Genomic DNA, 14,495 nt, shown 5'->3' with positions numbered 1-14,495 from the left:
TTCTTTCTCAATAAGAATAAACACAATTACTTTTTTTGCTGGAGGTTTGACTGTTGAACCTCACAAAACAGAATTTGGGAAAGGTAAAACAGTATTTCAATAATCTAGATTTAGAAATGCATACTAAATAACGAGAGACAAGAGGTACACAAAAAACAATCAATAAAAAACATGTTTCTGCTCTGTGAGATGTGATGAGAGAGTATTCCAAGAAATGTGATGGTTTTGTGGAAGTTGTACGGCATCAAGACAGTGAAGATACTTGTGGTGGGAACACAGTAACAAATCATACAATGAAGACTTACACAACTGGTTGTATTATTTACTGGCTGCTATGCTGAACACACATATGCAGAGCTCCAGCAATCATGCAACAGAATGTAGGCAATTGATGTGATGCCCCTCAAATGGTCACACCTCATGTATTCACCTGAATATTCCGGTAAGAGGTTACTTGGGTTGACTAATTTCCCAATGCAGTCAGTATAACCAGTCTGTTGAATCGCTGTGATTTCCAGTATTTTCACTAGGCCCTTTTTAGCATAAAAGTTTGCTAATTACAGAGTTCCCAAATAACTAGACACATAGTTGCAACAATCATGCACCAGTCACACCTCATGGTCCCTTCAGTTCAAGTCCTCCGCTGAATACTGTGGAGCACTTTGCCAGCTGTGTGTTCAACCCCTGCGTCCTCACTGAGAGCTTCCTCTGTACTACTTTGTGGGGTGTTGCCTCTGACACCCATGTCCGAGCTATCGGCTAACGAGACACCACATATATGGACTTCTACTCTACCACAAGTGAAGACTGCAGGGCACATCACATATTGCAAATCAAACCACCAGGTCATCACAGAGTGCCACCTCCACTGTGCGTCGTCAACTTCATCACGGATTCTGAGCTCTCTGTCTTGCAGGACTTCAGTCTACCACTGACTGCAGCCACCTACAGCCATTACTAGGGCATTCCAGTGTACAGTGACTGAATAAGCTTGCACCTAGAGACTATTACTGCGTTTGTTCATAAACTTAATGAAGTTTCATTGTTCTGGGTAAATGGGCTCGCACCTAATAGCACGTCACTCCCACTAGGTCGTGAGCAAAATAAGACTAAATATAGAAAAAGAATAGTAAAGTTCTGGAACGTGGATCTCAGTGAATATAACACTGAACAGTTCGATGAGTGCTGTATTTCAGCAATGGATATGGACACATACAAGACAGCAGTTCATAAAGACTGTAAGTCCCAAACAATAAATATTTTAAACTTCATTAAACAATCAGAAAGGGTAGAACAACCGGAAAGTGATTGTATTGTAAAATCCACATTCAGAGTTTGCATCTGGCAGTTCTGGTCACTGCACTTTGATTTGCTGACACCCAGGTTTGGCTTGCCAACCCCCCCCCCCCCCCCCCCCTTCCCATACCCCTCCCCCACACATACACACACATGTGCACACTAAGATTACCAAAAAGAAAAGGAGAACATAGTGCAGCAGTGACTGATACTCTAAATCCAACTAGCTTTCATGAAATACATGTGAGCACCATAGCAAATGGTTTGTCTGATTGGTTTGATGCGACCCTCCATGAATTCCTCTCCTATGTGCCACCATTTTCATCTCAGAATACCACTTGCAACCTATATCCTCAATTGTTTGCTGTATGAATTCCAATCTCTGTCTTCCTCTACAGTTTTTACCCTCTACTGACTATGATGGTCAAACAGTATCAATAAAGCATCGATAGTCAATCAAGTGAGAGATAAGACAAGAAAACCAAAATTTCACAGAATTGTAAATGCCAACTCAGTTCCAATATTCAGGGAAAATTTACAGAAAAAAATGATAAGTTTACTATGTACATACAGTATATGAGAAATTTATTCATTTCCTAAAAATATTCCTACAAGATTGTGATGTAACATCCAATGAAGGCTTTCACGACTGGATGGTATTGTTGATAATTCTTCCGGGTTATATGGCCGTGGTCCATGGAATTCTTCTATTCCATATGTTTCGTCCAATACTACGTTGGACATCCTCAGAGGTATGGCTGGTCCTGCTGGTCGGCAGGACTCAGCAGGACCAGCCATACCTCTGAGGATGTCCAACGTAGTATTGGACGAAACATTAGGAATAGAAGAATTCCATGGACCGCAGCCATATAACACGGAAGAATGTGATGTAACGAATCAGCAAAGTTGACAATACTTTTCTTGGTATTTTCCCATAGTATATGCTGTACATAAATAATATCTCTATGCAAATGCCCTAACATGTATCATGAAATGTTTTTCATGCTGTATTCCAATTAAGTGTATTGTGCCTTCAAAGTAGGTTGTTTAAAAGCTGGTGTGAATGACTTCATTAATGCTGAACTGTTACCTTCAATGCATTTTTTGTTCAATATATGAACATCTTTACTATCTGATAATCTTTCTTCATGTCCCACTAGACATAATATGCTCCACATACTGTGAATTTTTGTGCAGAAGACACATATCAACCGGGTGATAAATTATATTTTTCATGTGCCAATGAACAACAGATCCCACAAGTAATTGTTTTCTGTAATACCAATGTTGTGTCCATGCAGTTAGCAATCAAAACATGGAGTTAGGAACGGATGATTTTATCTTCAAGCAAATGAATAGACCTGTAATGTATTCTGGTAACTTGGATAAACTGAAGATGAGTGCAATGGAAACATTCTGGCAAAAAATGTGCTAAAGCCCGTAACTAACAGTCAAAGTAGGTGTGTTATCCACTGGAATATAAATGGTTTAAACACTGATGCTTCTAACAATAGAAGCTCCAAAATAGATGAATTGGAAATCATTCTGTCAGAATCTGCAAATATTAGAGTTGTTTGTTTAAATGAGCACTGGTTTACTGAGGACACAATTAAAATTCTAAACCAAATAGGGAACTTCTAATTAGCAAGTAGCTCCTGCAGAAGGAACAAGTCACTTGGAGGCTCATGTACACTTCTACATAGTGATACAAATTATCAGACCAGAAACTGTTTTAATTATTTAAATGAAGAATGTGTGTTTGAGAGCTGTTGTGTAAAAATAGCGGACTCACTAGAAAATGTTATAATAATCTCAAGAAACAGAATTCCACGAACATCAACAACAGAACTATTCTTATCTAAGCTTCAAATTACACTACAAGACCTTTGCACAGAAAAAAAATGTAATAGCTACTGATTTTAATGTCGATATCACATGTGATAGTAGCCGCGCTTCAACATTCACTGACTTAGTAAAGAAATATGGTTTCAAATTGAATTTCTTAGAATCTACCAGAGACAATGGGCAATCGGCAACATGTATTGACAAAGTTCTAACTAATTATGTATATGAAGATGTGTATAAACTTTGTCTAGATCCAGGTATTTCAGATCATTGTGCATTGTTCATCGAACTGCCACAGGCAACAGGAACATTTCACATATGAGAACTCATATGAGCAGGAACTTTAGCAAAGAAAACTTGCTGACATTTAGTGATAAGCTAAAAGAGAAAACATGGCCTGTTGATCATTGTAACTGCACTGACAAAAACTTTGCAAAATTCGTAAATTGTTTTCTTGGTGCCTTTAATGAAAGATTTCCACCTAGGCTCTGCAGCAATAAAGTAACAAATAAAGTAAAGTGGATTACCAGGGCATAGAAATTTCCAGTGAAAGGAAAAGGCAACTACACAGAGAACTAAAATATAATAAAGATATTGATTTCATTAAATATGTTAAGACTCTATAAAACCATATTTAAAAGAGTTGTCAGGGCAGCAAAACAACTGGCAAATAACAGGCTAACTTTAAATCATAAAAATAAGACAAAGGCTGTGTGGTCAGTCATTAAATCTTGAGTTAGGTGTTAAGGCCTGTAACCAAGAAATTTCAAAAATTGACATTGAAGGCAATACTACTGTAAATCCAACTAAAATACCAGAGTACTTTAATGATGAATTCTTTACAAATGTAGTCAAGTCTGATGTAGATTTAACAGATTATCACAACAAAGTAAATCTCTTTGGCCTAGGTGAAAACACCGAAAACTTTACAGAATTCTTCTGTGGAGGATGTAGAAAATGCTATTCTAACATTAAGAAACAAAAAATTTGCAGGCTGAGTTGGAATACCCACCAAAGTTATTAAAGTGGTACACAATAGAATTGCAAACCCACTAGCTCAAATAATAAATCATTGTTTTGAAGAGGACTGTTTCCCAGAGGTACTGAAATATGCTGAAGTCAAATCACTCTTCAAGAAGGGATCAAGAGAGATCATGGGAAATTACAGTCCTATCTCGATTCTCCCAGTCCTATCTAAAATATTTGAAAAACTTCCTGTAGCAGAAATCCAAAACTTCATTGCAAAATATACTGTTATTCTAAACAATCAATTCGGTTTTCAGCAGGGGAAAAACACCATAGATACAGTAAACAGTTTCATTGAGAAAATAAGTACATCATTAGACAAGAGAAATAAAGTGGCAGGAATTTTCTTCGACCTCACAAAGGCGTTTGATTCTGTAAACCATGCATTGCTTGTTTACAAACTCGAAAAGTATGACATTAGCGGCAGTGCCCTACAATGGCTCAAATCCTACTTATCTTACAGAAAGCAAAGTGTTAGTATTTCTTCAAATGGTGAATATTGTTTATCTGTCTGCAAAAATATCTCAGGGTGTTCCACAAGGCTCCATATTAGGCCCAGTCCTATTTCTCTTCTACGTTAATGACTTACCGTTAAATATCAGTTCCCCATCACTTCTGTTCACAGGATGATATGAGGCATGATTTTTAAGTAGTACCGTTTTGAAATTAATGTTATTTTTACATGAAAGTGTGTAACTTAACCTACTTTTCTACATAATTTCCGTCAATATTGAGGCACTTGTCATAACGTTGTAACAGTTTTTGAATACCCTCCTTATAGAAGTCTGCCGCCTGACTTTTTAACCACTGCACGTAGGCCACCCATGTTTCATCTTGAAGAAACACCTGGGCGGTCAGCATCTTCCACTGTTTTGACTTCGACATGAAGACTCTGACCACCCAGGTGTTTCTTCAAGTGCAGGAACAGATGGCAGTCACTGGGTGCAAGATCGGGGCTGTATGGAGAATGATCTAGAGTTTCCCATCGAAAAGATGTGATGAGATCTTTGGTCTGATTCGCCACATGTGGACGGGCATTGTCTTGCAGCAAAACAATGCCCCTGCTCAACTTGCCACATCTTTTGTTTTGAATTGAATGGCGCAGATTGTGCAATGTCTTACAGTAAGCTGCTGCATCAATTGTCTCATTACGAGGCACAGATTCCACAAGCAATACTCCTATTCTGTCCCAAAAAAACTGTGCACATGATTTTCCGGGCAGAATTTGTTTGCTTAAAGTTCACTTTTTTGGGTGAATCTGAATGCCCCCATTCCATGGACTGTTGCTTTGATTCTGGTGTGACGTAGGCCACCCATGTTTCATCTTGAAGAAACACCTGGGAGGTCAGCATCTTCAAGATGATGACGAAGTCAAAACAGTGGTGATGCAGTGGTTAGCAAATCAGGCAGCAGACTTCTATGAGGAGGTTATTCAAAAACTGGTACAACGTTATGACAAGTGCCTCAATATGGATGGAAATTATGTAGAAAAGTAGATTAAGGTACAGGCTTTCATGTAAAAATAAAATTATTGAGATATCTTAGCACGTCTTGTTTAAATTTCAAAATGGTACTTACTTAAAAAATGCACCTTGTACTTCTGTCTTAGTTGAAGATCAGAATTCAGAAAAAATTCCTAAATCTGTGATCAGTACCCTCAGTACCTTAGAAACTTGGTTTTGCAGCTCAATGGGTTGAATCCAAACATATCTAAGATTCATGTGATGCACGTCACAACCAAACAGTCAAAATGTGTGCAGACTAAGATTGTACACAACAACCAAGATATAGAAGAAATTCTTAGGTTTAAATGTAGATAAAAATTTGAGCTAGCGGGAACACATTGAATAGCTGGCAAACAAACTGATCAGCTTTGCGTTTGCAATGCAAATATTATCAACTGCAAATGACATGGACACACGAAAAGTAGCATAAACAAGCAGCTACTTCGAATCCGTTATTAGGTATGGTATTGTTTTTTGGGGTAACTCGATAAACATAGTGCAGACACTAAAAATACAGAAAAAAATCATATGAAATATGTGCACTGCAAATCACAAAGAACCATGTCTACCATTATTTAGAAAACTTAAAATATAAACTATGCCATCCGTATACATATATGAGATTATTACATTTCTGTACACCAGGCATGAATTATGCCACGCGTAAGTGCAACTGCAGCCTTCACAATTTTCTTAACAGTAAGGGATTTTGATTCTCCAAATGTTCATAGAGTTCTTATGACTGCCTTGTTTTTCTTCTTCTAATGTCAATAGTTTCCATTAGTCAGTTACTGCATTTTCATTCTACCCAAATGGAAGAACTGCAGCTAGTTTCTCTGCATTTTTGTATTAGTAGTTTAACAACATTCTTCTCTTTTAAAGAACTGCTTTTGTGCTGTGGTATGAACTGAAGACTGTATTTATCAACAGCTGGCCATAGTTCTAAAAGTCTCTCTCCAGGTGGTTCTAATGTCACCCATCTAGAGGAAAATTCTGACAGATTTTTAAAATTGTCTTCCATTAACTTCACATCATTTGGACGACATTCACAATATGGAGATTAAGAATCGTTTAACCCAGGGAATTATCAATAGCATTTTCTAATTTTTCAATCCGTCATGCACATAACACATTTACAGTTAAAAATTGAAAAATACAGACTAAAACTGACCAATGTGAAAAATACTGATTTTACTGATCATTTTCCATTCTTGCTCTTTCTGGAAATGGTTCTGCACATTTTTTTCCTACATTCATTGTCTGGAGTATCGTTTTTAATACACACATCGAAAAAAGTTTTTCATCACCCCGGCTCCCAGAACTCCTGAAGATAGGCGTTGACTGTGGATATTGTATCACAGACACAGCCCCTTTGACTGTTCAGAGATGTCACTAAACCCGCCCAAGGATGTAAGCAACCATGCATGAGCAGTGCCTATCAGCCAAACAGTTCCAGTCATTCCACTAGGAAGGAGGTACGCGACTCGTGTTGTCTGTAGTCCAACTATGCCTAGACGGTCAATACAGCGGTTCAATCACGTCCACACTGTTACTTTGTGCATGGAACGGCTCTCAATGAGGGAAGTGTCCAGGTGTATCAGAATGAACCAAAGCGATGTCGTTCGGACATAGAGGAGAAACAGAGAGACTGGAACTGTCGATGACACGCCTCACTCAGGCTGCCCAAGGGCTACTACTGCAATGGATGACTGCTACCTTCGGATTATGGCTCGGAAGAACCCTGACACCAACACCACCATGTTGAATAATGCTTTTTGTGCAGCTGTAGGACGTCGTGTCAAGACACACACTGTGCGCAACAGGCTGCATGATGTGCAGCTTCACTCCCGACATCTATGGCGAGGTTCATCTTTGCAAAAACGACACCAGGCAGCAAGGTACAGATGGGCCCAACAACATGCTGAATGGACCGCTCAGGATTGGCATAATGTTCTCTTCACCAATGAGTGTCACATGTGCCTTCAAGCAGACAATCATCGAAGACGTATTTGGAGGCAACCCGGTCAGGCTGAACGCCTTGTACACACTGTCCAGCAAGTGCAGCAAGGTGGGGGTACCTTGCTGTTTCAGGGTGATGATATATGGGGCCAACGTACGTTGCTGGGGGTCCTGGAAGGCACCGTAATGGCTGTACAATACGTGAATGCCATCTTCCAACCAATAGTGCAACAATATCGGTAAGATATTGGCGAGGCATTCATCTTCAAGGATGACAACTCGCGCTCCCATCATGCACATCTTGTGAATGACTTCCTTCAGGATAACGACATCACTCAACTACAGTGGCCAACGTGTTCAGGCATGAACCCTATCGAACATGCCTGGGATAGATTGAAAAGGGCTGTTTATGGACGACATGAAGCATGAACCATTCCAAGGGATATACGCTGAATCGCCGCTGAGGAGTGAGACAATCTGGACCAACAGTCCCTTGATGAACTTGTGGATAGTAGGCCACGATGAATACAGGCATGTGTCAATGCAAGAGGACGTGCTACTAGGTATTACAGGTACTGATATGTACAGCAATCTGAACCATCACCTCTGAAGGTCTCGCTGTATGGTGGTATGACATGCAATGTGGCTTTCATGAGCAATAAAATGGGCAGAAATGATGTTTATTTTGATCGTTATTCCAATTATCTGTACAGGTTCTGGAACTCTCAGAACCAAGGTTATGCAAAACTTTTTTAGATGTTGAAGCAAATCTACTGAGGAAATACATTCCTCACCTTTATGTCCAGCACTTTTTCCAGCTTTTTTAAAATTTTCATGTTTGTTAAATTTACAACCTTTAGACCTCTATTCTTCATTTAAGTTATTTAATTCTCACACGATATCCAATGAGTTTTAAAACAAAATGCACCCATCAGCTATAAATGTTGTAATACACATCATGAAAGATGATACAAGCAACAATACAAACTAAAAAGTTCTGGAGCATCGAAATATAATAGAAAGAATTATGTTTGTCTGTTTTCTGCTTACACAGGAAAGTGTCACCTGGTTGCATGCTTTCCTGGTATTCCTGTCTTTTGCACTGATATTTTGGTCCTAACTTCATGTTGGTTTGCAGCATTACACATTTCATTACATGAAATACACGCCCACATCTCGTGGTCGTGCGGTAGCGTTCTCGCTTCCCACGCCCGGGTTCCCGGGTTCGATTCCCGGCGGGGTCAGGGATTTTCTCTGCCTCGTGATGGCTGGGTGTTGTGTGATGTCCTTAGGTTAGTTAGGTTTAAGTAGTTTTAAGTTCTAGGGGACTGATGACCATAGATGTTAAGTCCCATAGTGCTCAGAGCCATTTGAACCATTTTTGAAATACACGCAAGTCCAAAAAACCACCACCTTGAACAACTAGAGACATGACGATTATATTCACAAACTAGAGACATGACTTTTATATTCACAGGATATGTGCCTAGTATGTTCTGCAGAAATGATTAGCATTTGAACCATGTCAGCCCGCAGGTTCAAGGTCAAATTTGATATCGCAGAGCAACAGCATCTTCCGGTAAAATTTGCCCGGGGCTCTTGCTGTTGCTACAAACTGAAGGTAATGGATCAGTGTGACTTAAGCAGATGTGCATGATGCCTCGCAGATGTATTCACGAATCGTACTGTCGAATCAGTGAGTTTGAAGGAGGGTGCATTATTGGCATCAGAGAATGTGATGCATCCATCTGAGAAACTGCTACTCGTGTGGGACGAAGCGTTTCGGCAGTGCAATGGTTGCATGCAGAATGGTTCACAGAAGGCTGTAGAACATGATGAGATGGGTCACGTCGCACCGACACAGACCCCCCCGCCCCCGAGAGGATCGACACCACATCCGAATGGCATTGCAGTACAGATTTGCATCCTCCTCGGTTCTGGAGCAACAGTGTAACACATCTACACTATCAGGGATAACAGTCCATCTTCGTTTACTACGGCCCGAGTTACGTGCACATTGTCCACTTCTCTGCCTACTTTTGATGAATGTGCAGAAAAATACTAGACAGCAATGGTGTATGGAATGACATCACTGAGGAAAGGAATGGCACCGGATAGTGTTTTTGGACAAATCCAGGTTCTGTTGGTTTCAAAATTATGGCCGCATTTTGGTTCCCTGAGGACAGGGCGAGTGGTATCATAGGGATTGCATTTGCTTAAATCCTACAGTGCCATCTCAAGGCCTTATGGTGTGTGGTGCTATACCACAAAATGCCATTCACACCTTACACACGTTGATGCCCTCACACACGGAATAAGTTATCAGAACCTAAGGTGGTGCATACTAGACAAATGCTGAACGGAGTTGACTGACATGCTAATCATTTCTGCAGAGCATACTAATGTACATGTCCTGTGTATATGAAAGTCCTCTCCCTAATCATTTGAGGTGTTCTAATTCTTCTGAACATGAGTGTAAAATGCGGTCACATCCATACGGAAATGAATGATGTTTTAAATCAACACAGATTTTGAATACCTTTAGTAATTTAAAAAGCAACTACAGACACTATGTCCACACAAATGAAAAAATTTAATAATTATTGCCTGCTGCCTTCATAATATTCTAAGAATTGTTTCCTTGAAGAAAAAAATTTCATGTTTTTGTTCGCCCAAGTTGGATTCTGAAAAACTATCAACACAAAATTTAACACCTTTAAATGACTAGGGGTGGTTTTGAAAATATCAGCAGTTTCAGACAGTCCCATTTCACAGTTGACAGCTACATGGCTTGGGTGATCTTGAGCTCCACATTAGAACTGCACCTGTAGTATGAACTAAAGACTACGAATGTGTTAAACCAACACAGAATCAAAACAACAGTTAATGCAGTGATACGACTGACCTCAAAGAAAACAAAAAATTCAAGCACTTTTATTACCTCATTTGAAAAATGATGGCTACCATTTTCTTGGATCAAAAGGGCACTGTTTAGTTAGATTTCATGGAATGTGGATCTACAATTAGTTGAAATGTATTACAGAATGCACATCAGACTGAGTTGTGCCATCCAAAGAAGATGGCACAGGAAACTGTTCATCTTGGACAGTCACCTTCCACAGCAAAATGTATCCACACATCCACTACCAATACTCATGATGTGATTCAGCATGTCTGCTGAGAGATTTTTTGACCATATATCCTACAATCCCAACCCCACACCCAGTTGCTATTACCTCTTGCATTTTAATGATACCATGATAATCAACAGTTTAAAGGTGACAAGTAGGCAATCACTATAAACTGGTTCATCTGCCAGGCGGAGAAATTCGTAGTAGACAGTTTGCAGAAGCTGGTGCAAAATTATGAAAAGAGTTTGGAAGTTAATGTGAAATACGTGGAAAAGTGAAGTACGTTTGTAGAAAGCTAAAACAACCAATAGAATATTTTCCTAATGAATATATGTTTTTATGATCAAACAGCCAATATTGTTTCAACGGACCTCATATTTTAGTGGGTATTAGGACGCGTGAATGCAAAGCAGATGCAGCAGTTAAGGAGATGTGCACAACACCCATAATGATAAAATACGAAGTCCTTGTACTCACTATCGTCTCAGTGCCGAGGGGCAGGACCGTGCACCATTGCGAGGTGTGGCTGCAAGTCGCAAGATGGTAAAACGTAGCTGGTAAAACACAATATCTGGTGGGGCATTGTTCCTTTCTGACACGAAGATGAAATGCAATCCTCCTCAAATACCTCCAGATTGGACACTGCCCTCTGTTGCAGGGATTCCTCGTCTAACTTGAGCATCAACGATGTGCAATGCTTGTGGAGCATGGTTATCTACACTCAATTTTAAAATGAAATAAGTTCATATATCTGTTTTGGCATGCTCTACATTTTGAGTGATTACATTCCAAGTGTCGAACTTTGGGTAAATTTTTATCTTTCTCCAATGCCTTCCAAATATTTTAACAAAATGTCACGGTTTCACTTGGAAAAAACAGTACTGAGGATTGAGAACACTGGTGACTTTCCATTAAGTATATGATACAGTCGCATAGCTCTACACCTGAAAATTTCTAAATGTTCTAGAATCTCATGTTTTATGCATTTAGCAACCATGGATGCTGCCATAGGCGCTTGTGTGCATCAACAGCACAGATGGCCATACCGTAAGTGCAATCACAGTGGACAGGTATCTGTGGAGAGGCCAGACAAACATATGGTTCCATAAGAAGGGCAGCAGCCTTTTCAATTGTTAGAAGGGCAACAGTCATTCATACATTATGTTCCACAGAGCAAATCAAGAAATAGTCAAGGTATACAACAACAAAAGCCACAGAAATCATAGAACCTTAAATTGTGTACTATACTAAAAATAAGTTACCACAATACTACTTAATGCTATTCATGCCTATGCTACATAATTTTAATCAATTCAAACAGAAAGAAAACTGCTGCTTTGAAAAAAGCCACTGCCTCAGTTTTACCACATAGCTACTGTTGATCTGCTGTCAGCATCTTAATATTTACTACATTTACTTCTAAGTCTTGTTTACAGTACATTACTACTCATCATGCAACTTTATAACAAGAACTGCTGCTTGCTGTATAGCTAAAAGAACCTCACTCAACTCCTGCATGTAGATATTCAAATCATTTGAAGATAAAGTGGCTAACAAGGCAAGTTTTTCTTTTGAAGTGATAGGAAGTCCTCATTTATTGCTTTATATTAGACACGTACTTGTTGAAAATCTTACCATTAGTGTACATAACTCCATTCTGCACCATGGACAAGGAAGCAATGTCTGTACGGACTTGCTATATTGGCACTACAAATGGCTAATAGCTAGGGGAAACTGCAGCCATTATATTCTACACCTAAATGGTTTAATTATGATGCCATCCTCTTGGGAAACAATTCTGGGGGTAAAGTAGTTGTCCACTCAGTATCTGACAGAGACTACTCACACGCACTTGCACATACACACTGTCCAAGAGATACAGGATTTAAAAACTATGAAACAAACTGTCCTAAAGAATGAGTACAGCACATACAAAATACATTCATTTTATAAAAAAAAAATTGTAAAACAGAATGACACACAGTGCTTACATCACTCCACAAAACTAACCGTAACAAGAAGATTAACAATAATGTGGAATTTTCTGGCATTTCTCTCATATAAAACAACTAATGTTAAAAACAACATAAATTTAGTTTTTCTTTAAAAATAACACTTTACATATTAAACACAAGAGCTGTGGCACTGGTTGCAAACCAACAAATTGCACTTGAATTTATCTTTTCAAGCTTGAGACAAGTTCATTCGGGTTATCAAAGCCAACTGTGAAGATGCTTATAAAAAAAAAAAAAAAAAAAAAAAAAAAACTGAAGTGCCTGTCTGCAACAAGAATGCAACAACATTACAAATCCGCATGGCACTTGGGATCTAGCCACATAACACTACTACCATGTAACTCTGAGGACAACGTATGTTGGCAACAAAAGCTATACTTAGTATCAGGCTATGGAGTAGAATTACTTCAAGCAAATTTCTTTGATCACATAGGACATTTATTTTCAATGTTTCCATTCTTCACTTTGCTTATGCTGTGTGTGCAATGAAACAACTTAAAGCAATATCACAATGGACCACCAGTGAAGCAGATTCTCCCAATATACAGGTATTTTATGTCACTGTAGTCTACTTTTTTACTAGCGTTTGTAAGGTTCCGCCCCCCCCCCCCAATCTGCATAAAAATGTAACCTCCCTCTGCTGTGATTATTTCATTCCTTATGACAAGCCTCACATGAATCTAGGAAACCTTGATGATGGAGCTTTCACTCTGAAATAACTATCAGAAACAAAAAACCAAAATACAGATGGCTGACAATCTTTTTTCATAAAATATATATCTCCCATAAAAGCAGGGAAGGAACAATTAGTTCAAATGGCTCTGAGCACTATGGGACTTAACATCTGAGGTCATCAGTCCCCTAGAACTTAGAACTACTTAAACCTAACTAACCTAAGGACATCACACACATCCATGCCTGAGGCAGGATTCGAACCCGCGACCATAGCAGTCGCGCGGTTCCAGACTGAAGCGCCTAGAACCGATCGGCCACACCGGCCAGAAAACAATTAGTAAATTACTCAATTTTGTTTTAGCAGCTATATGTAATTTACTTTTTGTTGTTGTTGTGGTCTTCAGTCCTGAGACTGGTTTGATGCAGCTCTTCATGCTACTCTATCCTGTGCAAGCTTCTTCATCTCCCAGTACCTACTGCAACCTACATCCTTCTGAATCTGTTTAGTGTATTCATCTCTTGGTCTCCCTCTATGATTTTTACCCTCCACGCTGCCCTCCAATACTAAATTGGTGATCCCTTGAAGCCTCAGAACATGTCCTACCAACCGATCCCTTCTTTATGATCTACCCATCTAATCTTCAGCATTCTTCTGTAGCACCACATTTCTAAAGCTTGTATTCTCTTCTTGTCCAAACTAGTTATCATCCATGTTTCACTTCCATACATGGCTACACTCCATACGAATACTTTCAGAAATGACTTCCTGACATTTAAATCAATACTGGATGTTAACAAATTTCTCTTCTTCAGAAACGCTTTCCTTGCCATTGCCAGCCTACATTTTATATCCTCTCTACTTCGACCATCATCAGTTATTTTGCTCCCCAAATAGCAAAACTCCTTTACTAATTGAAGTGTCTCATTTCCCAATCTAATTCCCACAGCATCACCCTACTTAATTCGACTACATTCCATTAGCCTCGTTTTGCTTTTGTTGATGTTCATCTTATACCCTCCTTTCATGACACTGTCCATTCCGT

General features: G+C 39.2%; 1 protein-coding gene across 1 annotated transcript in view; it reads right to left on the bottom strand.

Moving 5' to 3' along the window:
- The window catches only part of LOC124799152 (NFX1-type zinc finger-containing protein 1-like), a 146,515-nt gene that overhangs the window by 58,164 nt on the left and 73,856 nt on the right, over positions 1-14,495 (bottom strand). The gene's annotated exons all lie outside the window — the stretch shown is intronic.

This window comes from Schistocerca piceifrons, chromosome 5 (assembly GCF_021461385.2).
Source record: "Schistocerca piceifrons isolate TAMUIC-IGC-003096 chromosome 5, iqSchPice1.1, whole genome shotgun sequence".
NCBI lineage: Eukaryota > Metazoa > Arthropoda > Insecta > Orthoptera > Acrididae > Schistocerca > Schistocerca piceifrons.
Note: the sequence above shows the minus strand (reverse complement) of the source record. Positions and strands in the feature narration are given on the sequence as shown.